The sequence below is a fragment of the Bombina bombina genome, chromosome 1, assembly GCF_027579735.1.
Source record: "Bombina bombina isolate aBomBom1 chromosome 1, aBomBom1.pri, whole genome shotgun sequence".
In the NCBI taxonomy this organism is placed as follows: domain Eukaryota; kingdom Metazoa; phylum Chordata; class Amphibia; order Anura; family Bombinatoridae; genus Bombina; species Bombina bombina.
In genome coordinates, this window is record NC_069499.1 from 942518754 (window position 1) to 942545420 (window position 26667).

Below are 26667 nucleotides of genomic sequence, written 5' to 3' on the forward strand. Positions count from 1 at the left end.
AAAACAATAAAAGTATGCAAAGAAGTCCAAATTACTGATTTGCAAATTTGATCAACCTAAGCCTCATTCTGAAAAAGCCCAAAAAAAGGCGACTGAACTTAGTAGAATGAGCTGTAAAACTCTGAGGCGGAGCCTGCCCTGCCTCCAAATAAGCCTTGAAAAACAAAAGCTTTAATCAGGAATCAGGATGCCAAAGAAATGGCAGAGGCTTCCTAAACTTTTCTGGAACCAGAAAAACAGCAAATAGACTAGAAGTCTTCTGAAATCCTAGTAACCTCGATATAGAATTATAAAGATCTTACCACATCCAAAGAATGTAAAGAACTCTTAAAGAATTATTTAGGATTAGAACACAAAGAAGGGACAACATATTCTCTACTAATGTTGTTCAAATTCACAACCTTAGGAAAAAAAGAAGTCCACAAAACAAGGAGACACACAAGAGAGCTGATAAATCAGAAACTCTTGTAGCAGAGATATAGCCAAAAGAAAACACTTTCCAAGAAAGTAGATAATCTTCAAACCAAACAAGAATCCAAAAAGCAGAAATTAATAAATGAACAGACTTAATGCCAACCAAAGCCTGAACAAAACAGCAAATATCAGGAAGTTAAAATTTGCAGACAAACTTATCCAAACCATCCTCAAAAACTGTAAAATCCTAGGAATTCTAAAAGAACACTGTCACGGATATCAGACGGCTAAGGCTACCCCCACCCCCTACAACCTCACCCTTGTTGTTTCTCAGTGGTTTTGGGCTCCTCAGAGCAACCACCATCTCTGGAGACTGTTTGTTTGCTTTGTGTTGGCTTGTTTTTGTGTTCAGAGAAGAGTTGGTTTATGACCAGGAAAACCTCCTAGGCTGGCCGGGCTCCTGGAACTCCCGGTCGGCCGCCTCACAACGGACACCCGCCTAACCCCTCTCAGGCTGGCCAGGCTCCTGGAACTCCTGGTCGGCCACAGGACAGCAGGACACCCGCTGACTTTGGCTATCAGATCTAGATCGACTGGTCTGGGCAGAGATGTGGGTGGAGGAAGGCTACCGGGACCTCCGATGGCTCGCTATGCAAGCACGGCCATGGCTGGAGGATTGCTCCCCCACAGAGAGCTTTGGCGGCCCTGGGTTACTATTGGAAAAGTAGACAGAAGACCCAGAATTTGGGAGCGGGGCAAAACTGAGCGACAAACATTTACCTATCCCGAGAGCAGATGTTGGATCTCTCGGGGGTACCCTGGCTGGTATCCGATATGGTATTGCTTATTGTCCAAGAATGGGAACTGGAAAAGGCATACAAGAGGCTGCTAGACCGAGTTATGCAGCATGCCATGGAGTCTGCACAGAGCTGTGGTGCAGCACTCTGGGAATCATGGAGGTTTGCCTCAGATGAGTGGCAACAGAGCATAAGAGACAACGAGCTGCTAGATACAGATCAGCAGCCTGGCCCCGAGCTTATAGACTTGGACAAGGGAGCCACCCCAGCAGAAGCGCTGGCCACAGGGCAGAGAGCTACCGGCCTCTGCCCAGCACCTGTAACAGCTCCAGGAAACCAGGGAGAGGAGGAATTCGTCCTCCCTCCCCTTACAGAGAACCCCTTGCAGGGAGAGATGGATGTCAATAACTCTCCCCAGCAGCAGAACCCCTTCCCGGGAGAGGAGACAGTCAGTCTCCCTCCCCAGTGGCAGAGCCATTCCCTGGGAGCAGAGGTAGTCGACCTCCCTCCCCATAAACAGAACCCCTTCCCGGGAGAGGAGACAGTCGGTCTCTCTCCCCAGCAGCAGAACCAGGAGCCGGGAGAGGAGAGTCGGTCTCTCTCCCCAGCGGCAGAGCCATCCCCTGGGAGCGGAGGTAGTTGTCCTCCCTCCCCGTAAACAGAACCCCTTCCTGGGAGAGGAGACAGTCGGTCTCTCTCCCCAGCGGCAGAGCCATCCCCTGAGAGCGGAGGTAGTCATCCTCCCTCCTCGTAAGCAGAACCCTTTCCTGGGAGAGGAGACAGTCGGTCTCTCTTCCCAGTGGCAGAGCCAGGAGCCGGGAGAGGAGACAATCGGTCTCTCTCACCAGCGGCAGAGCCATCCCCTGAGAGCGGAGGTAGTCGTCCTCCCTCCCCATAAACAGAACCCCTTCCCGGGAGAGGAGACAGTCAGTCTCTCTCCCCAGCGGCAGAGCCAGGAGCCGGGAGAGGAGACAATCGGTCTCTCTCACCAGCGGCAGAGCCATCCCCTGGGAGCGGAGGTAGTCGTCCTCCGTCCCTGTAAACAGAACCCCTTTTTGGGAGAGGAGACAGTCAGTCTCTCTCCCCAGCGGCAGCACAGTTTCCCATGGAGTGGAGGTAGCAGACCTCCCTCCCCAGCAGTAGATCTCCTTCTCGGGAGAAGAGACAGACGGTCTCTCCCCTCAGTAGCTTGGCAGAGTCTATACCCTTTTCTTGTCCTGGAGTATATCTCACAGGGGGCAGGCCAGGGGGGTACCTGCTCATGCAGTTGGTGCCACAAGTTTGGGCACCCGAGTTTTGCCTGCCCCACCAAGGAGCAACCTCAACCTACAGTCTGGGGTGAGTATACATCCGGGAAACTGGTACTGGCTTTCTTTGTGGATGGGTCACAGAGGGAGACAGTTTGGCCATGAACACTGGAACTTGTGGAATAGCCGGCCTTAGCAAACTTGTTTGGGACTTTGCATTATGTGACTATCCCTGCGCCCAGGGCGCAGGGTATAAACACCAGCAGGTGCCCCAAGCTCAGGAGAGATGGGATAACCTCTCTCAGCAACCGAGAAGTGGAGGGCCACCGTCGGACAGCCCCAGGCCGACCCGTTAAGGGTCTAGCCGGGTCTGCCGAACTGGAGGGGGGGAGATGTCACGGATATCAGACTGCTAAGGCTACCCCCCCACCCCCCTACAACCTGTTTCTCAGTGGTTTTGGGCTTCTCAGAGCAACCACCATCTCTGGAGACTGTTTGCTTTGTGTTGGCTTGTTTTTTTGTTCAGAGAAGAGTTGGTTTATGATCAGGAAAACCTCCTAGGCTGGCCAGGCTCCTGGAACTCCCGGTCAGCCGTCTCACAACGGAAACCCGCCTAACCCCTCTCAGGCTGGCCAGGCTCCTGGAACTCCCAGTCAGCAACAGGACACCCGCTAACTTTACCCCTCATCGCTCCAGCAACCATGGGCCCCAGAGCTCCGCTCTTTTGGGGATTAGTATCCCCTAGGGAGGACAATAGGTGAGAGAATTACCGGAGGGGAGCTCCTTTGGGAACTGGGGGTTTTGGACACCCCTAACCCCATAACTTAAACGGACTGTAACTCTGGACCCCAGTAACGAATCATGCTGATTTTTGGACTGTGGCATCTGGGGACCAAGAGCTTTAAAATGACTGCTTCACCAGGATCACCCGAAAGAGCCACCGCTAAGTATTGGGATTATGTGAGACTGTGGCTCCTATGGAGGTGCCGGGCTGTCTGGAGGGAAAATTGTGGGATTGTCCTTTGTGTTATCAAGATGAGATGTGTGTATAAAAACATAATTTATGTAAGAACTTACCTGATAAATTCATTTCTTTCATATTAGCAAGAGTCCATGAGCTAGTGACGTATGGGATATACATTCCTACCAGGAGGGGCAAAGTTTCCCAAACCTCAAAATGCCTATAAATACACCCCTCACCACACCCACAAATCAGTTTAACGCATAGCCAAGAAGTGGGGTGATAAGACAAAAAGTGCGAAAGCATAAAAAATAAGGAATTGGAATAATTGTGCTTTATACAAAAAATCATAACCACCACAAAAAGGGTGGGCCTCATGGACTCTTGCTAATATGAAAGAAATTAATTTATCAGGTAAGTTCTTACATAAATTATGTTTTCTTTCATGTAATTAGCAAGAGTCCATGAGCTAGTGACGTATGGGATAATGACTACCCAAGATGTGGATCTTCCACGCAAGAGTCACTAGAGAGGGAGGGATAAAATAACGACAGCCAATTCCGTTGAAAATAATCCACACCCAAAATAAAGTTTAAATCTTATAATGAAAAAAACTGAAATTATAAGCAGAAGAATCAAACTGAAACAGCTGCCTGAAGTACTTTTCTACCAAAAACTGCTTCAGAAGAAGAAAACACATCAAAATGGTAGAATTTAGTAAAAGTATGCAAAGAAGACCAAGTTGCTGCTTTGCAAATCTGATCAACCAAAGCTTCATTCCTAAACGCCCAGGAAGTAGAAACTGACCTAGTAGAATGAGCTGTAATCCTTTGAGGCGGAGTTTTACCCGACTCGACATAAGCATGATGAATTAAAGATTTCAACCAAGATGCCAAAGAAATGACAGAGGCCTTCTGACCTTTCCTAGAACCGGAAAAGATAACAAATAGTCTAGAAGTCTTTCGGAAATTTTTAGTAGCTTCAACATAATATTTCAAAGCTCTAACTACATCCAAAGAATGCAATGATCTCTCCTTAGAATTCTTAGGATTAGGACACAATGAAGGAACCACAATTTCTCTACTAATGTTGTTAGAATTCACAACCTTAGGTAAAAATTCAAAAGAAGTTCGCAACACCGCCTTATCCTGAGGAAAAATCAGAAAAGGAGACTCACAAGAAAGAGCAGATAATTTAGAAACTCTTCTAGCAGAAGAGATGGCCAACAAGAAACAAAACTTTCCAAGAAAGTAATTTAATGTCCAATGAATGCATAGGTTCAAACGGAGGAGCTTGAAGAGCCCCCAGAACCAAATTCAAACTCCAAGGAGGAGAAATTGACTTAATAACAGGTTTTATACGAACCAAAGCTTGTACAAAACAATGAATATCAGGAAGATTAGCAATCTTTCTGTGAAAAAGAACAGAAAGGGCAGAGATTTGTCCTTTCAAGGAACTTGCAGACAAACCTTTATCCAAACCATCTTGAAGAAACTGTAAAATTCTCGGAATTCTAAAAGAATGCCAGGAAAAATGATGAGAAAGACACCAAGAAATGTAAGTCTTCCAGACGCGATAATATATCTTTCTAGATACAGATTTACGAGCCTGTAACATAGTATTAATCACAGAGTCAGAGAAACCTCTTTAACTAAGAATCAAGCGTTCAATCTCCATACCTTTAAATTTAAAGATTTGAGATCCTGATGGTAAAAAGGATCTTGCGACAGAAGGTCTGGTCTTAACCGAAGAGTCCACGGTTGCAAGAGGCCATCCGGACAAGATCCGCATACCAAAACCTGTGAGGCCATGCTGGAGCCACCAGCAGAACAAACGAGCATTCCTTCAGAATCTTGGAGATTACTCTTGGAAGAAGAACTAGAGGTGGAAAGATATAGGCAGGATGATACTTCCAAGGAAGTGACAATGCATCCACTGCTTCCGCCTGAGGGTCCCTAGATCTGGACAGATACCTGGGAAGTTTCTTGTTTAGATGAGAAGCCATCAGATCTATTTCTGGAAGTCCCCACATTTGAACAATCTGAAGAAATACCTATGGGTGAAGAGACCATTCGCCCGGATGTAACGTTTGGCGACTGAGATAATCCGCTTACCAATTGTCTATACCTGGGATATGAACCGCAGAAATTAGACAGGAGCTGGATTCCGCCCATACCAGTATTCGAGATACTTCTTTCATAGCCAGAGGACTGTGAGTCCCTCCTTGATGATTGATATATGCCACAGTTGTGACATTGTCTGTCTGAAAACAAATGAACGATTCTCTCTTTAGAAGAGGCCATGACTGAAGAGCTCTGAAAATTGCACAGAGTTTCAAAATATTGATTGGTAATCTCACCTCCTGAGATTCCCAAACCCCTTGTGCTGTCAGAGACCACCAAACAGTTCCCCAACCTGTCAGACTTGCATCTGTTGAAATTACAGTCCAGGTCGGAAGAACAAAAGAAGCCCCCTGAACTAAACGATGGTGATCTGTCCACCACGTCAGAGAGTGTCGAACAATCGGTTTTAAAGATATTAATTGAGATATCTTTGTGTAATCCCTGCACCACTGGTTCAGCATACAGAGCTGAAGAGGTCGCATGTGAAAACGAGCAAAGGGGATCGTGTCCGATGCAGCAGTCATAAGACCTAGAATTTCCATGCATAAGGCTACCGAAGGGAATGATTGAGACTGAAGGTTTCGACAAGCTGAGATCAATTTTAGATGTCTCTTGTCTGTCAGAGACAGAGTCATGGACACTGAATCTATCTGGAAACCTAAAAAGGTTACCCTTGTCTGAGGAATCAATGAACTTTTCGGTAAATTGATCCTCCAACCATGATCTTGAAGAAACAACACAAGTCGATTCGTATGAGATTCTGCTAAATGTGAAGACTGAGCAAGTACCAAGATATCGTCCAAATAAGGAAATACCACAATACCCTGTTCTCTGATTACAGACAGAAGGGCACCGAGAACCTTTGTAAAAATTCTTGGAGCTGTTGCTAGGCCAAACGGTAGAGCTACAAACTGGTAATGCTTGTCTAGGAAAGAGAATCTCAGAAACTGATAGTGATCTGGATGAATCGGAATATGCAGATATGCATCCTGTAAATCTATTGTGGACATATAATGCCCTTGCTGAACAAAAGGCAGGATAGTCCTTATAGTTACCATTCTGAATGTTGGTATCCTTACATAACGATTTAATATTTTTAGATCCAGAACTGGTCTGAAGGAATTCTCCTTCTTTGGTACAATGAAGAGATTCGAATAAAACCCCAGCCCCTGTTCCAGAACTGGAACTGACATAATTACTCCAGCCAACTCTAGATCTGAAACACATTTCAGAAATGCTTGAGCCTTCACTGGATTTACTGGGACACGGGAAAGAAAAAATCTCTTTGCAGGAGGCCTTATCTTGAAACCAATTCTGTACCCTTCTGAAACAATGTTCTGAATCCAAAGATTGTGAATTGAATTGATCCAAATTTCTTTGAAAAATCGTAATCTGCCCCCTACCAGCTGAGCTGGAATGAGGGCCGCACCTTCATGTGGACTTGGGAGCTGGCTTTGTTTTTCTAAAAGGCTTGGATTTATTCCAGACTGGAGATGGTTTCCAAACTGATACCGCTCCTGTGGATGAAGGATCAGGCTTTTGTTCCTTATTGTGACGAAAGGAACGAAAACGATTATTAGACCTAAATTTACCTTTAGATTTTTTATCCTGTGGTAAAAAAGTTCCTTTCCCTCCAGTAACAGTTGAGATAATAGAATCCAACTGAGAACCAAATAATTTATTGCCCTGGAAAGAAAGGGAAAGCAAAGTTGACTTAGAAGACATATCAGCATTCCAAGTTTTAAGCCATAAAGCTCTTCTAGCTAAAATAGCTAGAGACATATACCTGACATCAACTCTAATGATATCAAAGATGGCATCACAAATAAAGTTATTAGCATGTTGAAGAAGATTAACAATGCTATGAGAATTATGATCTGTTACTTGTTGCGCTAAAGCTTCTAACCAAAAAGTTGAAGCTGCAGCAACATCCGCTAAAGATATAGCAGGTCTAAGAAGATTACCTGAACATAAGTAAGCTTTTCTTAGAAAGGATTCAATCTTCCTATCTAAAGGATCCTTAAAGGAAGTACTATCTGCCGTAGGAATAGTAGTACGTTTAGCAAGAGTAGAGACAGCCCCATCAACCTTAGGGATTTTGTCCCAAAACTCTAATCTATCAGATGGCACAGGATATAATTGCTTAAAACGTTTAGAAGGAGTAAATGAATTACCCAAATTATTCCATTCCCTGGAGATTACTTCAGAAATAGCATCAGGGACAGGAAAAACTTCTGGAATAACTACAGGAGATTTAAAAACCTTATTTAAACGTTTAGATTTAGTATCAAGAGGACCAGAATCCTCTATTTCTAATGCAATTAAGACTTCTTTAAGTAAAGAACGAATAAATTCCATTTTGAATAAATATGAAGATTTATCAGCATCAATCTCTGAAACAGAATCCTCTGAACCAGAGGAATCATTATCAGAATCAGAATGATGCTGTTCATTTAAAAATTCATCTGAAAAATTAGAAGTTTTAAAAGACCTTTTACATTTACTAGAAGGAGGAATAACAGACATAGCCTTCTTAATGGATTTAGAAACAAAATCTCTTATGTTAACAGGAACACTCTGAGTATTAGATGTTGATGGAACAGCAACAGGTAATGTAACATTACTAAAGGAAATATTATCTGCATTAACAAGTTTGTCATGACATTCATTACAAACAACAGCTGGAGGAACAGATACCACAAGTTTACAGCAGATACACTTAACTTTGGTAGATCCAGCACCAGGCAGCGATTTTCCAGAAGTATCTTCTGACTCAGGGTCAATCTGGGACATCTTGCAATATGTAATAGAAAAAACAACATATAAAGCAAAATTGATCAAATTCCTTAAATGACAGTTTCAGAAATGGAAAAAATGCCAGTGAACAAGCTTCTAGCAACCAGAAGCAATAAATAATGAGACTTAAATAATGTGGAGACAAAAGTGACACCCACATTTTTTTAGCGCCAAAAAAGACGCCCACATTATTTGGCGCCTAAATGCTTTTGGCGCCAAAAATGACGCCACATCCGGAACGCCGACACTTTTGGTGCAAAAAAACGTAAAAAAATGACGCAACTTCCAGCGACACGTATGACGCCGGAAACAGAAAAAAAAAATTGCGCCAAAAAAGTCAGCGCCAAGAATGACGCAATAAAATTAAGCATTTTCAGCCCCCGCGAGCCTAACAGCCCACAGGGAAAAAAACATAATTTATGTAAGAACTTACCTGATAAATTCATTTCTTTCATATTAGCAAGAGTCCATGAGCTAGTGACGTATGGGATATACATTCCTACCAGGAGGGGCATAGTTTCCCAAACCTTAAAATGCCTATAAATACACCCCTCACCACACCCACAAATCAGTTTAACGAATAGCCAAGAAGTGGGGTGATAAGAAAAAAGTGCGAAAGCATATAAAATAGGGAATTGGAATAATTGTGCTTTATACAAAAAAATCATAACTACCACAAAAAGGGTGGGCCTCATGGACTCTTGCTAATATGAAAGAAATGAATTTATCAGGTAAGTTCTTACATAAATTATGTTTTCTTTCATGTAATTAGCAAGAGTCCATGAGCTAGTGACATATGGGATAATGACTACCCAAGATGTGGATCTTTCCACGCAAGAGTCACTAGAGAGGGAGGGATAAAATAAAGACAGCCAATTCCTGCTGAAAATAATCCACACCCAAAATAAAGTTTAATGAAAACATAAGCAGAAGATTCAAACTGAAACTGCTGCCTGAAGTACTTTTCTACCAAAAACTGCTTCAGAAGAAGAAAACACATCAAAATGGTAGAATTTAGTAAAAGTATGCAAAGAGGACCAAGTTGCTGCTTTGCAAATCTGATCAATCGAAGCTTCATTCCTAAACGCCCAGGAAGTAGAAACTGACCTAGTAGAATGAGCTGTAATCCTTTGAGGCGGAGTTTTACCCGACTCAACATAGGCATGATGAATTAAAGATTTCAACCAAGATGCCAAAGAAAAGGCAGAAGCTTTCTGGCTTTTACTAGAACCAGAAAAGATGAAAAATAGACTAGAAGTCTTTCGGAAAGACTTAGTAGCTTCAACATAATAATACAAAGCTCTAACAACATCCAAAGAATGCAATGATTTCTCCTTAGAATTCTTAGGATTAGGACATAATGAAGGAACCACAATTTCTCTTTCTCTGTTGTTAGAATACACAACCTTAGGAAAAAATTCAAAAGAACTTCGCAACACCGCCTTATCCTGATGAAAAATCAGAAAAGGAGACTCACAAGAAAGAGCAGATAATTCAGAGACTCTTCTGGCAGAAGAGATGGCCAAAAGAAACAAAACTTTCCAAGAAGAAGTTTAAAGTCCAAAAGAATGCATGTGTTCAAAAGGAGGAGCTAGAAGAGCCCCCAGAACCAAATTCAAACTCCAAGGAGGAGAAATTGACTGAATGACAGGTTTTATACGAACCAAGTCTTGTACAAAACAATGAATATCAGGAAGATTAGCAATCTTTCTGTGAAAAAGAACAGAAAGGGCAGAGATTTGTCCTGTCAAGGAACTTGCGGACAAACCTTTATCTAAACCATCCTGAAGAAACTTGTAAAAAAATTCTCGGAATTCTAAAAGAATGCCAGGAAAAATGATGAGAAGACACTAAGAAATATAAGTCTTCCAGACTCTATAATATATCTCTCTAGATACAGATTTACGAGCCTGTAACATAGTATTAATCACAGAGTCAGAGAAACCTCTTTGACCAAGAATCAAGCGTTCAATCTCCATACCCTTAAATTTAAAGATTTGAGATCCTGATGGAAAAAAGGACCTTGCGACAGAAGGTCTGGTCTTAACGGAATAGCCCACGGTTGGCAAGAGGCCATCCGAAAAAGAATCCGTCCATGCTGGAGCTACCAGCAGAACAAACGAGCATTCCTTCAGAATCTTGGAGATTACTCTTGGAAGAAGAACTAGAGGCGGAGAGATATAGGCAGGATGATACTTCCAAGGAAGTGATAATGCATTCACTGCCTCCGCCTGAGGATCCCGGGGTCTGAACAGATACCTGGGAAGTTTCTTGTTTAGATGAGAAACCATCAGATCTATTTCTGGAAGTTCCCACATTTGAACAATCTGAAGAAATACCTCTGGGTGAAGAGACCATTCGCCCGGATACAATGTTTGACGACTGAGATAATCCGCTTCCTAATTGTCTATACCTGGGAAATGAACCGAAGAGATTAGACAGGAGCTGGATTCTGCCCAAACCAGAATTCGAGATACTTCTTTCATAGCCAGAGGACTGTGAGTCCCTCCTTGATGATTGATGTATGCCACAGTTGTGACATTGTCTGTCTGAAAACAAATGAACGACTCTCTCTTCAGAAGAGGCCAAGACTGAAGAGCTCTGAAAATTGCACGGAGTTCCAAAATATTGATCGGTAATCTCACCTCCTGAGATTACCAAACCCCTTCTGCCATCAGAGACCCCCACACAGCTCCCCAACCTGTAAGACTTGCATCTGTTGAAATTACAGTCCAGGTCAGAAGAACAAAAGAAGCCCCCTGAACTAAACGATGGTGATCTGTCCACCACGTCAGAGTGTGTCGTACAATCGGTATAAAAGATATTAATTGAGATATCTTTGTGTAATCCCTGCACCATTGGTTCAGCATACAGAGCTGAAGAGGTCGCATGTGAAAATGAGCAAAGGAGATCGCGTCCAATGCAGCAGTCATAAGACCTAAAATTTCCATGCATAAGGCTACCAAAGGGAATGATTGTGACTGAAGGTTTTGACAAGCTGATATCAATCTTAGACTTCTCTTGTCTGACAAAGACAGAGTCATAGACACTGAATCTACCTGGAAACCTAAAAAGGTTACCCTTGTCTGAGGAATCAATTAACTTTTTGGTAAATTGATACTCCAACCATGATCTTGAAGAAACAACACAAGTCGATTCGTATGAGATTCTGTAAAATGTGAAGACTGAGCAAGTACCAAGATATTGTCCAAATAAGGAAATACCAATACCCTGTTCTCTGAATACAGACAGAAGGGCACCGAGAACCTTTGTAAAAATTCTTGGAGCTGATGCTAAGCCAAACGGTAGAGCCACAAAACTGGTAATGCTTGTCTAAAAAAGAGAATCTCAGAAACTAAAAGTGATCTGGATGAATCGGAATATGCAGATATGCATCCTGTAAATCTGTTGTAGACATATAATGCCCTTGCTGAACAAAAGGCAGGATAGTCCTTACAGCTACCATCTTGAATGTTGGTATCCTTACATAACGATTCAATATTGATAGATCCGGAACTGGTCTGAAGGAATTGACCTTCTTTGGTACAATGAAGAGATAGAATAAAACCCCAGCCCCTGTTCCAGAACTGGAACTGGCATAATTACTCCAGCCAACTCTAGATCTGAAACACATTTCAGAAATGCTTGAGCCTTTGCTGGGTTTACTGGGACATGGGAAAGAAAAAAATCTCTTTGCAGGAGGCCTTAACTTGAAGCCAATTCTGTACCCTTCTGAAACAATGTTCTGAAACCAGAGATTGTGAACGGAATTGATCCAAATTTCTTTGAAAAGAACGTAAACTGCCCCATACCAGCTGAGCTGGAATGAGGGCCGCACCTTCATGGGGACTTAGGAGCTGGCTTTGGGTTTCTATAAGGCTTGGATATATTCCAAAGTGAAGAAGGTTTCCAAATTGATACCGCTCCTGAGGATGAAGGATCAGGCTTTTGTTCCTTGTTGTGATGAAAGGAACGAAAACAATTATTAGACCTAAATTTACCTCAGATTTTTTACCCTGTGGTAAAAAAGTTCCCTTCCTTCCAGTAACAGTTGAGATAAAAGAATCCAACTGAGAACCGAACAATTTATTACCCTGGAAAGAAAGGGATAGCAAAGATGACTTAGAAGACATATCAGCATTCCAAGTTTTAAACCATAAAGCTCTTCTAGCTAAAATAGTTAGAGACATATACCTGACATCAATTCTAATGATATCAAAGATGGCATCACAAATAAAATAATTAGCATGTTATAGAATAATAATGCTATGAGAATTATGATCTGTTACTTGTTGCGCTAAAGCTTCTAACCAAAAAGTTGAAGCTGCAGCAACATCCGCTAAAAATATAGCAGGAGTAGAGACAGCCCCATTAACCTTAGGGATTTTGTCCCAAACTCTAATCTGTCAGATGGCACAGGATATAATTGCTTAAAACGTTTTAAAAGGAGTAAATGAATTACCCAAATTATTCCATTCCCTGGAAATTACTTCAGAAATAGCATCAGGGACAGGAAACACTTCTGGAATAACTACAGGAGATTTAAAAACCTTATTTAAACGTTTAGTTTAGTATCAAGAGGACCAGAATCCTCTATTTCTAATGCAATTAATTCTTCTTTTAAAATAAAGAACGAATAAATTCCATCTTGAACAAATACAAAGATTTATCAGCATCAACCTCTGAGACAGAAACCTCTGAACCAGAAGAACCATTATCAGTATCAGAATGATGATGTTCATTTAAAAATTCATCTGAAAAAAGAGAAATTTTAAAAGACTTTTATGTATACTAGAAGGAGAAATAACAGACATAGCCTTCTTAATGGATTTAGAAACAAAATCTCTTATGTTATCAGGAACACTCTGAGAATTAGATGTTGACGGAACAGCAACAGGTAATGTAACAGTACTAAAGGAAATTTTATCTGCATTAACAAGTTTGTCATAACATTTAATACAAACAACAGCTAAAGGAACAGATACCAAAAGTGATACACTTAGATTTGGTAGCTCCAGCACCGGGCAGCGATTTTCCTGAAGTATCTTCTGACTCAGTTGCAACGTGGAACATCTTGCGATATGTAATAGAAAAAACAACATATAAAGCAAAATCGATCAAATTCCTTAAATGACAGTTTCAGGAATGGGAAAAAAATGCCAGTGAACAAGCTTCTAGCAACCAGAAGCAATAAATAATGAGACTTAAATAATGTGGAGACAAAAGTGACGCCCATATTTTTTTAGCGCCAAATAAGACGCCCACATTATTTGGCGCCTAAATGCTTTTGGCGCCAAAAATGACGCCACATCCGGAACGCCGACACTTTTGACGCAAAAGAACGTCAAAAAATTACGCAACTTCCGGCGACACGTATGACGCCGGAAACAGAAAAAAAATTTGCGCCCAAAAAGTCTGCGCCAAGAATGACGCAATAAAATGAAGCATTTTCAGCCCCCGCGAGCCTAACAGCCCACAGGAAAAAAGTCAAATTTTTTAAGGTAAGAAAAAATGATTGATTCAAATGCATTATCCCAAATATGAAACTGACTGTCTGAAAATAAGGAATGTTGAACATCCTGAGTCAAGGCAAATAAATGTTTGAATACATATATTTAGAACTTTATAAAAAAGTGCCCAACCATAGCTTAGAGTGTCACAGAAAATAAGACTTACTTACCACAGGACACTCATCTACATGTTTGTAGAAAGCCAAACCAGTACTGAAACGAAAATCAGCAGAGGTAATGGTATATATATATATATATATATAAGAGTATATCGTCGATCTGAAAAGGGAGGTAAGAGATGAATCTCTACGACCGATAACAGAGAACCTATGAAATAGACCCCGTAGAAGGAGATCATTGCATTCAAATAGGCAATACTCTCCTCACATCCCTCTGACATTCACTGCACGCTGAGAGGAAAACCGGGCTCCAACCTGCTGCGGAGCGCATATCAACGTAGAATCTAGCACAAACTTACTTCACCACCTCCATAGGAGGCAAAGTTTGAAAAACTGATTTGTGGGTGTGGTGAGGGGTGTATTTATAGGCATTTTAAGGTTTGGGAAACTTTGCCCCTCCTGGTAGGAATGTATATCCCATACGTCACTAGCTCATGGACTCTTGCTAATTACATGAAAGAAAGTCAAATTTTAAGGTAAGAAAAAAATTGATTTATTCATATGCATTATCCCAAATATGAAACTGACTGTCTGAAATAAGGAACGTTGAACATCCTGAGTCAAGGCAAATAAATGTTTGAATACATATATTTATAACTTTATATAAAAGTGCCCAACCATAGCTTAGAGTGTCACAGAAAATAAGACTTACTTACCCCAGGACACTCATCTACATGTTGTAGAAAGGCAAACCAGTACTGAAACAAGAATCAGTAGAGGTAATGGTATATATAAGAGTATATCGTCGATCTGAAAAGGGAGGTAAGAGATGAATCTCTACGACCGATAACAGAGAACCTATGAAATAGACCCCGTAGAAGGAGATCACTGCATTCAAATAGGCAATACTCTCCTCACATCCCTCTGACATTCACTGCACGCTGAGAGGAAAACCGGGCTCCAACCTGCTGCGGAGCGCATATCAACGTAGAATCTAGCACAAACTTACTTCACCACCTCCATAGGAGGCAAAGTTTGTAAAACTGAATTATGGGTGTGGTGAGGGGTGTATTTATAGGCACTTTGAGGTTTGGGAAACTTTGCCCCTCCTGGTAGGAATGTATATCCCATATGTCACTAGCTCATGGACTCTTGCTAATTACATGAAAGAAAGGAGTGTGTGTTCTCAATAAAATCAGTTCCTGTTTAACCTGAAAAGCTAGTCTGTCTAGTTATTTGGGTGAGCTCCAGCTAAAATCACTTTCCTGAGCTACATAGCAGCCTGTTCCAGGCAGAGGAAGGACACGCTGGAAGAGCTACCTAGTCTGGGTAGCTGGAGTCTGCCACAGGGTGGGACCCTGAGTATTGGTGCTGTCAGGCATCAGGGGTGGCTACAGGCTGTGGTCACTTGCCAGCTACATAGCTGCAGTCAGCAGGGAGGAAGCAGGACCCCTTTTGGCAGAGCTACCCAGTTGGGGTATCCGTCACAAACACCAAGAGAATTTATGAAAATAACACTGTAAAAACAAAATTTATGCTTACCTGATAAATTTCTTTCTTTTGCTATGTACCGAGTCCACGGATTCATCCTAACTTGTGGGATATTGTCCTTCCTGACAGGAAGTAGCAAAGAGAGCACCACAGCAGAGCTGTCTATATAGCTCCCCCCTTAACTCCACCCCCAGTCATTCGACCGAAGGCCAAGGAAGAAAAGGAGAAACTATAAGGTGCAGAGGTGACTGAAGCTTACATAAAAAAATACTGTCTTGAATAGACAGGGCGGGCCGTGGACTCGGTACATCGCAAAAGAAAGAAATTTATCAGGTAAGCATCAATTTTGTTTTCTTCTGCACAATGTACCAAGTCCACGGATTCATCCTAACTTGTGGGATACCAATACTAAAGCTTTAGGACACGGATGAAGGGAGGGACAAGACAGGAACCTAAACGGAAGGCACCACTGCTTGCAAAACCTTTCTCCCAAAAATAGCCTCCGAAGAAGCAAAAGTATCAAATTTATAAAATGTTGAAAAGGTATGAAGCGACGACCAAGTCGCAGCCTTACAAATCTGTTCAACAGAAGCATCATTTTTAAAAGCCCATGTGGAACCTACCGCTCTAGTAGAATGAGCTGTAATCCTTTTAGGAGGCTGCTGTCAAGCAGTCTCATAAGCCAAACGGATGATGCTTTTCAGCCAAAAGGAAAGAGAAGTCGCCGTAGCCTTTTGACCCCTACACTTTCCAGAATAAACAACAAACAAAGAAGATGTTTGACGAAAATCTTTAGTTGCCTGCAAATAAAATTTCAAAGCACGAACCACGTCCAAGTTGTGCAACAGACGTTCCTTCTTACAAGAAGGATTAGGACACAGAGAAGGAACAACAATTTCTTGATTGATTTTCATGTTAGTAACAACCTTAGGTAGGAACCCAGACTTGGTACACAAAACCACCTTCTCAGCATGGAACACAAGATAAGGAGAGTCACATTGTAATTCAGATAGTTCAGAAACTCTTCAAACTAAATTTAGACTCCATGGCGGAGCAATAGGTTTAAACACAGGCTTAATTCTAACTAAAGCCTGACAAAAAGCCTGAACGTCTGGAACATCTGCCAGATGCTTGTGCAACAAAATAGACAGAGCAGATATCTGTCCCATTAGGGAAATAGTTGATAATCCTTTCTCCAATCCCTCTTGGAGAAAAGACAAAATCCTAGGAATCCTGATTTTACTCCAGGAGAAGCCTTTGGATTCGCACCAAAAAAGATATTTACGCCATATCTTATGATACATTTTTCTGGTAACAGGCTTTTGAGCCTGAATCAAGGTATTTATGACTGACTCAGAGAAACCCCACTTTGATAGAATCAAGCGTTCAATCTCCAAGCAGTAAGTTGCAGAGAAATTAGATTTGGATGCTTGAATGGACCTTGAATCAGAAGGTCCTGTCTCAATGGCAGAGACCATGGTGGAAGGGATGACATGTCCACCAGGTCTGCATACCAAGTCCTGCGTGGCCATGCAGGCGCTATCAAAATCACAGATGCTCTCTCCTGTTTGATTCTGGCAATCAGACGTGGAAGGAGAGGGAAAGGTGGAAACACATAAGCCAGGTTGAACGACCAGGGTACTGCTAGAGCCGTAACGAGGAAGTTTGGCGTTCTGATGAGACGCCATCAGATCCAACTCTGGTGTGCCCCATAGCCGAACCAGCTGAGCAACACCTCCGGATGGAGTTCCTACTCCCCCGGATGAAAAGTCTGACGACTTAGAAAATCTGCCTCCCAGTTCTCTACACCTGGGATATAGATTGCTGACAGATGGCAAGAGTGAGCCTCTGCCCATTGGATTATCCTTGAGACCTCTATCAACCCTAAGGAACTCTTTGTTTTGCCCTGATGATCAATATAAGCCACAGTCGTGATGTTGTCCGACTGAAACCTGATGAATCTGGCCGAAGCCAGCTGAGGCCATGCCTGGAGAGCATTGAATATCGCTCTTAATTCCAGAATATTTATTGGTAGGAGAGCCTCCTCCCGAGTCCACAAACCCTGAGCTTTCAGGGAATTCCAGACTGCACCCCAGCCCAGAAGACTGGCGTCTGTCATCACTATAACACATTCTGGCCTGCGGAAACACATTCCCTGGGACAGATGTTCCTGTGACAACCACCAAATAAGAGAGTCTCTGGTCTCTTGATCCAGATTTATCTGAGGAGATAAATCCACATAATCCCCATTCCACTGATTGAGCATGCATAGTTGCAGTGGTCTGAGATGCAAGCGAGAAAACGGAACTATGTCCATTGCCGCTACCATTAGTCCGATTACCTCCATACACTGAGCCACTGACGGCCAAGGAATGGAATGAAGAGCTCGTCAGGTGGACAAAATCCTCTGTCAAAAATATTTTCATGTCCACGAGTCTATCAGAGTCCCTAGAAATTAAAGTCTTGTGAGGGGGGAAAGAGAACTCTTTTTTACGTTCACTTTCCACCTGTGAGACCTTAGAAAGGCCAACACTAAGGCCGTGTGAGACTTGGCTAGTTGGAAGGACGACGCTTCAATTAGAATGTCATCTAGATAAGGCACCACTGCTATGCCCCATGGCCTTAGAACCGCCAGAAGGGACCCTAGCACCTTCGTGAAGATTTGCGGTGCCATGGCCAACCCGAAAGGAAGAGCCACAAACTGATAATGCTTGTCCAGAAAGGCGAACCTGAGGAACTGGTGATGATCTTTGTGGATAGGAATGTGCAGATACGCATCCTTTAAGTCCACGGTGGTCATATATTGACCCTCCTGGATCAATGGTAAGATAGTCCGAATGGTCTCCATCTTGAAAGATGGAACTCTTAGGAATTGGTTTAGGATCTTGAGATCCAGAATTGGTCTGTAGGTTCCCTCCTTTTTGGGAACTATAAACAGATTGGAGTAGAACCCCTGCCCTTGTTCTGCTTTTGAAACTGGGCAGATCACTCCCATGGTAAAAAGGTCTTCTACACAGCGTAAGAACGGGTTTACAGACAATTGAGAAAGATGGAACCTCCCCCTTGGAGGTGAATCCTTGAAATCTAGAAGGTATCCCTGGGTTACAATTTCTACTGCCCAGGAATCCTGAACGTCTCTTGCCCAGGCCTTAGCAAAGAGAGAGAGTCTGCCCCCTACTAGATCCGGTCCCGGATTGGGGGCTACGCCTTCATGCTGACTTAGTGGCAGCAGCAGGCTTTTTGGCCTGTTTACCCTTGTTCCAAGCCTGATTAGGTTTCCAGGTTGGCTTGGCTTGAGCAAAGTTCCCCTCTTGCTTTGCAGCAGGGGAAGAGGTAGAGGGACCACTCTTGAAGTTTCAAAAGGAATGAAAATTATTTTGTTTGGTCCTTGTCTTATTTGACTTATCCTGAGGGAGGGTATGACCCTTCCCTCCAGTAATGTCTGAAATTATCTCTTTCAATGCAGGCCCGAATAGGGTCTTACCTTTGAAAGGGATGGACAAAAGCTTAGATTTAGATGACACATCAGCTGACCAGGACTTAAGCCATAACGCTCTAATATGGCAAAACCTGAATTCTTAGCTGCTAATTTAGCAAGATGAAAAGCGGCGACTGTAATAAAAGAATTAGCCAACTTAAGAGCCTTAATTCTGTCTAAAATATCATCTAGTGGGGTCTCCATCTGAAGAGCCTCTTCTAGAGCCTCAAACCAAAAGGCAGCTGCAGTGGTTACAGGAACAATGCATGCTATAGGTTGAAGAAGAAAACCTTGATGAACAAAAAATTTCTTTAGGAGACCCTCTAATTTTTTATCCATAGGATCAATGAAATCACAACTGTCTTCAATAGGTATAGTTGTACGCTTAGCCAGGGTAGAAATAGCTCCCTCCACCTTAGGGACCATCTGCCATGAGTCCTTTATGGTCTCAGAAATGGGAAACATTTTCTTAAAAAAAGGAGGTGGAGAGAACGGAATGCCTGGTTTATCCCACTTCTTAGTAACAATGTCCGAAATCCTCTTAGGGACCGGAAACACATCAGTGTAAACAGGAACCTTTAAATATTTGTCCATTTTACACAATTTCTCTGGAACTACAATAGGGTCACAATCATCCAGAGTAGCTAAAACCTCCCTGAGCAATAAGCGGAGGTGCTCTAGCTTAAATTTAAATGCGTCATATCTGAATCTGTCTGAGAGAACATCTTTCCTGAATCAGAAATCTCTCCCTCAGACAGCAAATCCCTCATCCCTACTTCAGAACATTGTGAGGGAATATCGGATACGGCTACTAAAGCATCAGAAGGCTCAGCATTTGTTCTTAACCCAGAGCTACTGCGCTTCCCTTGCAACCCAGGCAGCTTAGATAAAACCTCTGTGAGGGTAGTATTAATAACTGAAGCCATATCTTGCAAGGTGAAAGAATTAGACGCACTAGAAGTACTTGGCGTCGCTTGTGCGGGCGTTACTGGTTGTGACACTTGGGGAGAACTAGATGGCAAAACCTGATTTCCTTCTGTCTGAGAATCATCTAATGCCAAACTTTTATAAGTCAAAATATGCTGTTTGCAATTTATAGACATATCAGAACAAGTGGGACAAATTCTAAGAGGGGGTTCAACAATGGCTTCTAAACAAATTGAACAATGAGTTTCCTCAGTGTCAGACATGTTTAACAGACTAGTAATAAAGCAAGCAAGCTTGGAAAACACGTTATTTAATGAAAAAAACAATTTGCAAAAACGGTACTGTGCCTTTAAGAGAAAAAAAAGGCATACACAAACTGCAAAACAGGTTAAAATTGCTTACATTTTTCTGAAATTTTAACAGTGTACCCACTAAGCTTTAGAAGGATTGCACCACAAGTTAATAAGCAATAAACCCCCAAATGAAAAAAACGGATTGAAAAATGTCTAAAACTGGTTAAACACCCCTATAAGCACCTTGCCACAGCTCTGCTGTGACACCTACCTGCCCTTAGGAAGCGATAATATGGGGTTTAAAGCTTCAATTAGTCCCTCAGAAGACTCTCAGGACCTCAGGAGAAGTTGCTTGCTGCTTGTAAATGTAGGCCCCGTCCACCTCACTCGATGTTGCTGGGGCCTACACAAAACTAACAAACCCTGCCTGAAAGCCATGTGGGTTATAAACAACCCCAAAGAACCCTCAAGCAAATGTCCCATAAAACAGAAAATGTTACTCCCAGACACAAAAACGTTTGTCCCAAATTCACATAAACTGAGTGCCCACAAAAAATTAACCCTTTATGCAAGCTAGTAAAAACCTCTGATAACACTAGGATTACTGCTTCCCCTTCCCCTAATGGGGACACTGTCAGGCCTTTCTGAGTTAACACAGTCTCTGCAGAAAATATGACATAACATACCTCATTGCTGTATAGCAAGAAACCGTTCCTCACACTGAAGTTTTCCTATACTCCTCAGCTCATGTGGGAACAGCAGTGGACCTTAGTTACAAATGCTAAGATCATCATCCTCCAGGCAGAAATCTTCATCTATGTCCTGCCTGAGAGTAAATAGTACAACACCGGTACCATTTAAGAATAACAAACACTTGATTGAAGATAAAAACATAATTTATGTAAGAACTTACCTGATAAATTCATTTCTTTCATATTAACAAGAGTCCATGAGCTAGTGACGTATGGGATATACATTCCTACCAGGAGGGGCAAAGTTTCCCAAACCTTAAAATGCCTATAAATACACCCCTCACCACACCCACAAATCAGTTTAACGAATAGCCAAGAAGTGGGGTGATAAGAAAAAGTGCGAAGCATATAAAATAAGGAATTGGAATAATTGTGCTTTATACAAAAAAATCATAACCACCACAAAAAAGGGTGGGCCTCATGGACTCTTGTTAATATGAAAGAAATGAATTTATCAGGTAAGTTCTTACATAAATTATGTTTTCTTTCATGTAATTAACAAGAGTCCATGAGCTAGTGACGTATGGGATAATGACTACCCAAGATGTGGATCTTTCCACACAAGAGTCACTAGAGAGGGAGGGATAAAATAAAGACAGCCAATTCCTGCTGAAAATAATCCACACCCAAAATAAAGTTTAACAAAAAACATAAGCAGAAGATTCAAACTGAAACCGCTGCCTGAAGAACTTTTCTACCAAAAACTGCTTCAGAAGAAGAAAATACATCAAAATGGTAGAATTTAGTAAAAGTATGCAAAGAAGACCAAGTTGCTGCTTTGCAGATCTGGTCAACCGAAGCTTCATTCCTAAACGCCCAGGAAGTAGATACTGACCTAGTAGAATGAGCTGTAATTCTTTGAGGCGGAGTTTTACCCGACTCAACATAGGCAAGATGAATTAAAGATTTCAACCAAGATGCCAAAGAAATGGCAGAAGCTTTCTGGCCTTTCCTAGAACCGGAAAAGATAACAAATAGACTAGAAGTCTTACGGAAAGATTTCGTAGCTTCAACATAATATTTCAAAGCTCTAACAACATCCAAAGAATGCAATGATTTCTCCTTAGAATTCTTAGGATTAGGACATAATGAAGGAACCACAATTTCTCTACTAATGTTGTTGGAATTCACAACTTTAGGTAAAAATTCAAAAGAAGTTCGCAACACCGCCTTATCCTGATGAAAAATCAGAAAAGGAGACTCACACGAAAGAGCAGATAATTCAGAAACTCTTCTAGCAGAAGAGATGGCCAAAAGGAACAAAACTTTCCAAGAAAGTAATTTAATGTCCAATGAATGCATAGGTTCAAACGGAGGAGCTTGAAGAGCTCCCAGAACCAAATTCAAACTCCAAGGAGGAGAAATTGACTTAATGACAGGTTTTATACGAACCAAAGCTTGTACAAAACAATGAATATCAGGAAGAATAGCAATCTTTCTGTGAAAAAGAACAGAAAGAGCAGAGATTTGTCCTTTCAAAGAACTTGCGGACAAACCCTTATCCAAACCATCCTGAAGAAATTGTAAAATTCTCGGTATTCTAAAAGAATGCCAAGAAAAATGATGAGAAAGACACCAAGAAATATAAGTCTTCCAGACTCTATAATATATCTCTCGAGATACAGATTTACGAGCCTGTAACATAGTATTAATCACGGAGTCAGAGAAACCTCTATGACCAAGAATCAAGCGTTCAATCTCCATACCTTTAAATTTAAGGATTTCAGATCCGGATGGAAAAAAGGACCTTGTGACAGAAGGTCTGGTCTTAACGGAAGAGTCCATGGCTGGCAAGATGCCATCCGGACAAGATCCGCATACCAAAACCTGTGAGGCCATGCCGGAGCTATTAGCAGAACAAACGAGCATTCCCTCAGAATCTTGGAGATTACTCTTGGAAGAAGAACTAGAGGCGGAAAGATATAGGCAGGATGATACTTCCAAGGAAGTGATAATGCATCCACTGCCTCCGCCTGAGGATCCCGGGATCTGGACAGATACCTGGGAAGTTTCTTGTTTAGATGAGAGGCCATCAGATCTATCTCTGGGAGCCCCCACAATTGAACAATCTGAAGAAATACCTCTGGGTGAAGAGACCATTCGCCCGGATGCAACGTTTGGCGACTGAGATAATCCGCTTCCCAATTGTCTACACCTGGGATATGAACCGCAGAGATTAGACAGGAGCTGGATTCCGCCCAAACCAAAATTCGAGATACTTCTTTCATAGCCAGAGGACTGTGAGTCCCTCCTTGATGATTGATGTATGCCACAGTTGTGACATTGTCTGTCTGAAAACAAATGAACGATTCTCTCTTCAGAAGAGGCCAAAACTGAAGAGCTCTGAAAATTGCACGGAGTTCCAAAATATTGATCGGTAATCTCACCTCCTGAGATTCCCAAACTCCTTGTGCCGTCAGAGATCCCCACACAGCTCCCCAACCTGTGAGACTTGCATCTGTTGAAATTACAGTCCAGGTCGGAAGAACAAAAGAAGCCCCCTGAATTAAACGATGGTGATCTGTCCACCACGTTAGAGAGTGTCGAACAATCGTTTTTAAAGATATTAATTGAGATATCTTCGTGTAATCCCTGCACCATTGGTTCAGCATACAGAGCTGAAGAGGTCGCATGTGAAAACGAGCAAAGGGGATCGCGTCCGATGCAGCAGTCATAAGACCTAGAATTTCCATGCATAAGGCTACCGAAGGGAATGATTGTGACTGAAGGTTTCGACAAGCTGTAATCAATTTTAGACATCTCTTGTCTGTTAAAGACAGAGTCATGGACACTGAATCTATCTGGAAACCCAGAAAGGTTACCCTTGTTTGAGGAATCAAAGAACTTTTTGGTAAATTGATCCTCCAACCATGATCTTGAAGAAACAACACAAGTCGATTCGTATGAGACTCTGCTAAATGTAAAGACGGAGCAAGTACCAAGATATCGTCCAAATAAGGAAATACCACAATACCCTGTTCTCTGATTACAGACAGAAGGGCACCGAGAATCTTTGTGAAAATTCTTGGAGCTGTAGCAAGGCCAAACGGTAGAGCCACAAATTGGTAATGCTTGTCTAGAAAAGAGAATCTCAGGAACTGATAATGATCTGGATGAATCGGAATATGCAGATATGCATCCTGTAAATCTATTGTGGACATATAATTCCCTCGCTGAACAAAAGGCAATATAGTCCTTACAGTTACCATCTTGAACGTTGGTATCCTTACATAACGATTCAATAATTTTAGATCCAGAACTGGTCTGAAGGAATTCTCCTTCTTTGGTACAATGAAGAGATTTGAATAAAAACAGAATTTATGTTTACCTGATAAATTTCTTTCTCCAACGGTGTGTCCGGTCCACGGCGTCATCCTTACTTGTGGGATATTCTCTTCCCCAACAGGAAATGGCAAAGAGCCCAGCAAAGCTGGTCACATGATCCCTCCTAGGCTCCGCCTACCCCAGTCATTCGACCGACGTTAAGGAGGAATATTTGCATAGGAGAAACCATATGGTACCGTGGTGACTGTAGTTAAAGAAAATAAATTATCAGACCTGATTAAAAAACCAGGGCGGGCCGTGGACCGGACACACCGTTGGAGAAAGAAATTTATCAGGTAAACATAAATTCTGTTTTCTCAAACATAGGTGTGTCCGGTCCACGGCGTCATCCTTACTTGTGGGAACCAATACCAAAGCTTTAGGACACGGATGAAGGGAGGGAGCAAATCAGGTCACCTAAATGGAAGGCACCACGGCTTGCAAAACCTTTCTCCCAAAAATAGCCTCAGAAGAAGCAAAAGTATCAAACTTGTAAAATTTGGTAAAAGTGTGCAGTGAAGACCAAGTCGCTGCCCTACATATCTGATCAACAGAAGCCTCGTTCTTGAAGGCCCATGTGGAAGCCACAGCCCTAGTGGAATGAGCTGTGATTCTTTCGGGAGGCTGCCGTCCGGCAGTCTCGTAAGCCAATCTGATGATGCTTTTAATCCAAAAAGAGAGAGAGGTAGAAGTTGCTTTTTGACCTCTCCTTTTACCTGAATAAACAACAAACAAGGAAGATGTTTGTCTAAAATCCTTTGTAGCATCTAAATAGAATTTTAGAGCGCGAACAACATCCAAATTGTGCAACAAACGTTCCTTCTTTGAAACTGGTTTCGGACACAGAGAAGGTACGATAATCTCCTGGTTAATGTTTTTGTTAGAAACAACTTTTGGAAGAAAACCAGGTTTAGTACGTAAAACCACCTTATCTGCATGGAACACCAGATAAGGAGGAGAACACTGCAGAGCAGATAATTCTGAAACTCTTCTAGCAGAAGAAATTGCAACTAAAAACAAAACTTTCCAAGATAATAACTTAATATCAACGGAATGTAAGGGTTCAAACGGAACCCCCTGAAGAACTGAAAGAACTAAATTGAGACTCCAAGGAGGAGTCAAAGGTTTGTAAACAGGCTTGATTCTAACCAGAGCCTGAACAAAGGCTTGAACATCTGGCACAGCTGCCAGCTTTTTGTGAAGTAACACCGACAAGGCAGAAATCTGTCCCTTCAGGGAACTTGCAGATAATCCTTTTTCCAATCCTTCTTGAAGGAAGGATAGAATCCTAGGAATCTTAACCTTGTCCCAAGGGAATCCTTTAGATTCACACCAACAGATATATTTTTTCCAAATTTTGTGGTAAATCTTTCTAGTTACAGGCTTTCTGGCCTGAACAAGAGTATCGATAACAGAATCTGAGAATCCTCGCTTCGATAAAATCAAGCGTTCAATCTCCAAGCAGTCAGCTGGAGTGAAACCAGATTCGGATGTTCGAACGGACCCTGAACAAGAAGGTCTCGTCTCAAAGGTAGCTTCCAAGGTGGAGCCGATGACATATTCACCAGATCTGCATACCAAGTCCTGCGTGGCCACGCAGGAGCTATCAAGATCACCGACGCCCTCTCCTGATTGATCCTGGCTACCAGCCTGGGGATGAGAGGAAATGGCGGGAACACATAAGCTAGTTTGAAGGTCCAAGGTGCTACTAGTGCATCCACTAGAGCCGCCTTGGGATCCCTGGATCTGGCCCCGTAGCAAGGAACTTTGAAGTTCTGACGAGAGGCCATCAGATCCATGTCTGGAATGCCCCACAGGTGAGTGACTTGGGCAAAGATTTCCGGATGGAGTTCCCACTCCCCCGGATGCAATGTCTGACGACTCAGAAAATCCGCTTCCCAATTTTCCACTCCTGGGATGTGGATAGCAGACAGGTGGCAGGAGTGAGACTCCGCCCATAGAATGATTTTGGTCACTTCTTCCATCGCTAGGGAACTCCTTGTTCCCCCCTGATGGTTGATGTACGCAACAGTTGTCATGTTGTCTGATTGAAACCGTATGAACTTGGTCCTCGCTAGCTGAGGCCAAGCCTTGAGAGCATTGAATATCGCTCTCAGTTCCAGAATATTTATCGGTAGAAGAGATTCTTCCCGAGACCAAAGACCCTGAGCTTTCAGGGATCCCCAGACCGCGCCCCAGCCCATCAGACTGGCGTCGGTCGTGACAATGACCCACTCTGGTCTGCGGAATGTCATCCCTTGTGACAGGTTGTCCAGGGACAGCCACCAACGGAGTGAGTCTCTGGTCCTCTGATTTACTTGTATCTTCGGAGACAAGTCTGTATAGTCCCCATTCCACTGACTGAGCATGCACAGTTGTAATGGTCTTAGATGAATGCGCGCAAAAGGAACTATGTCCATTGCCGCTACCATCAA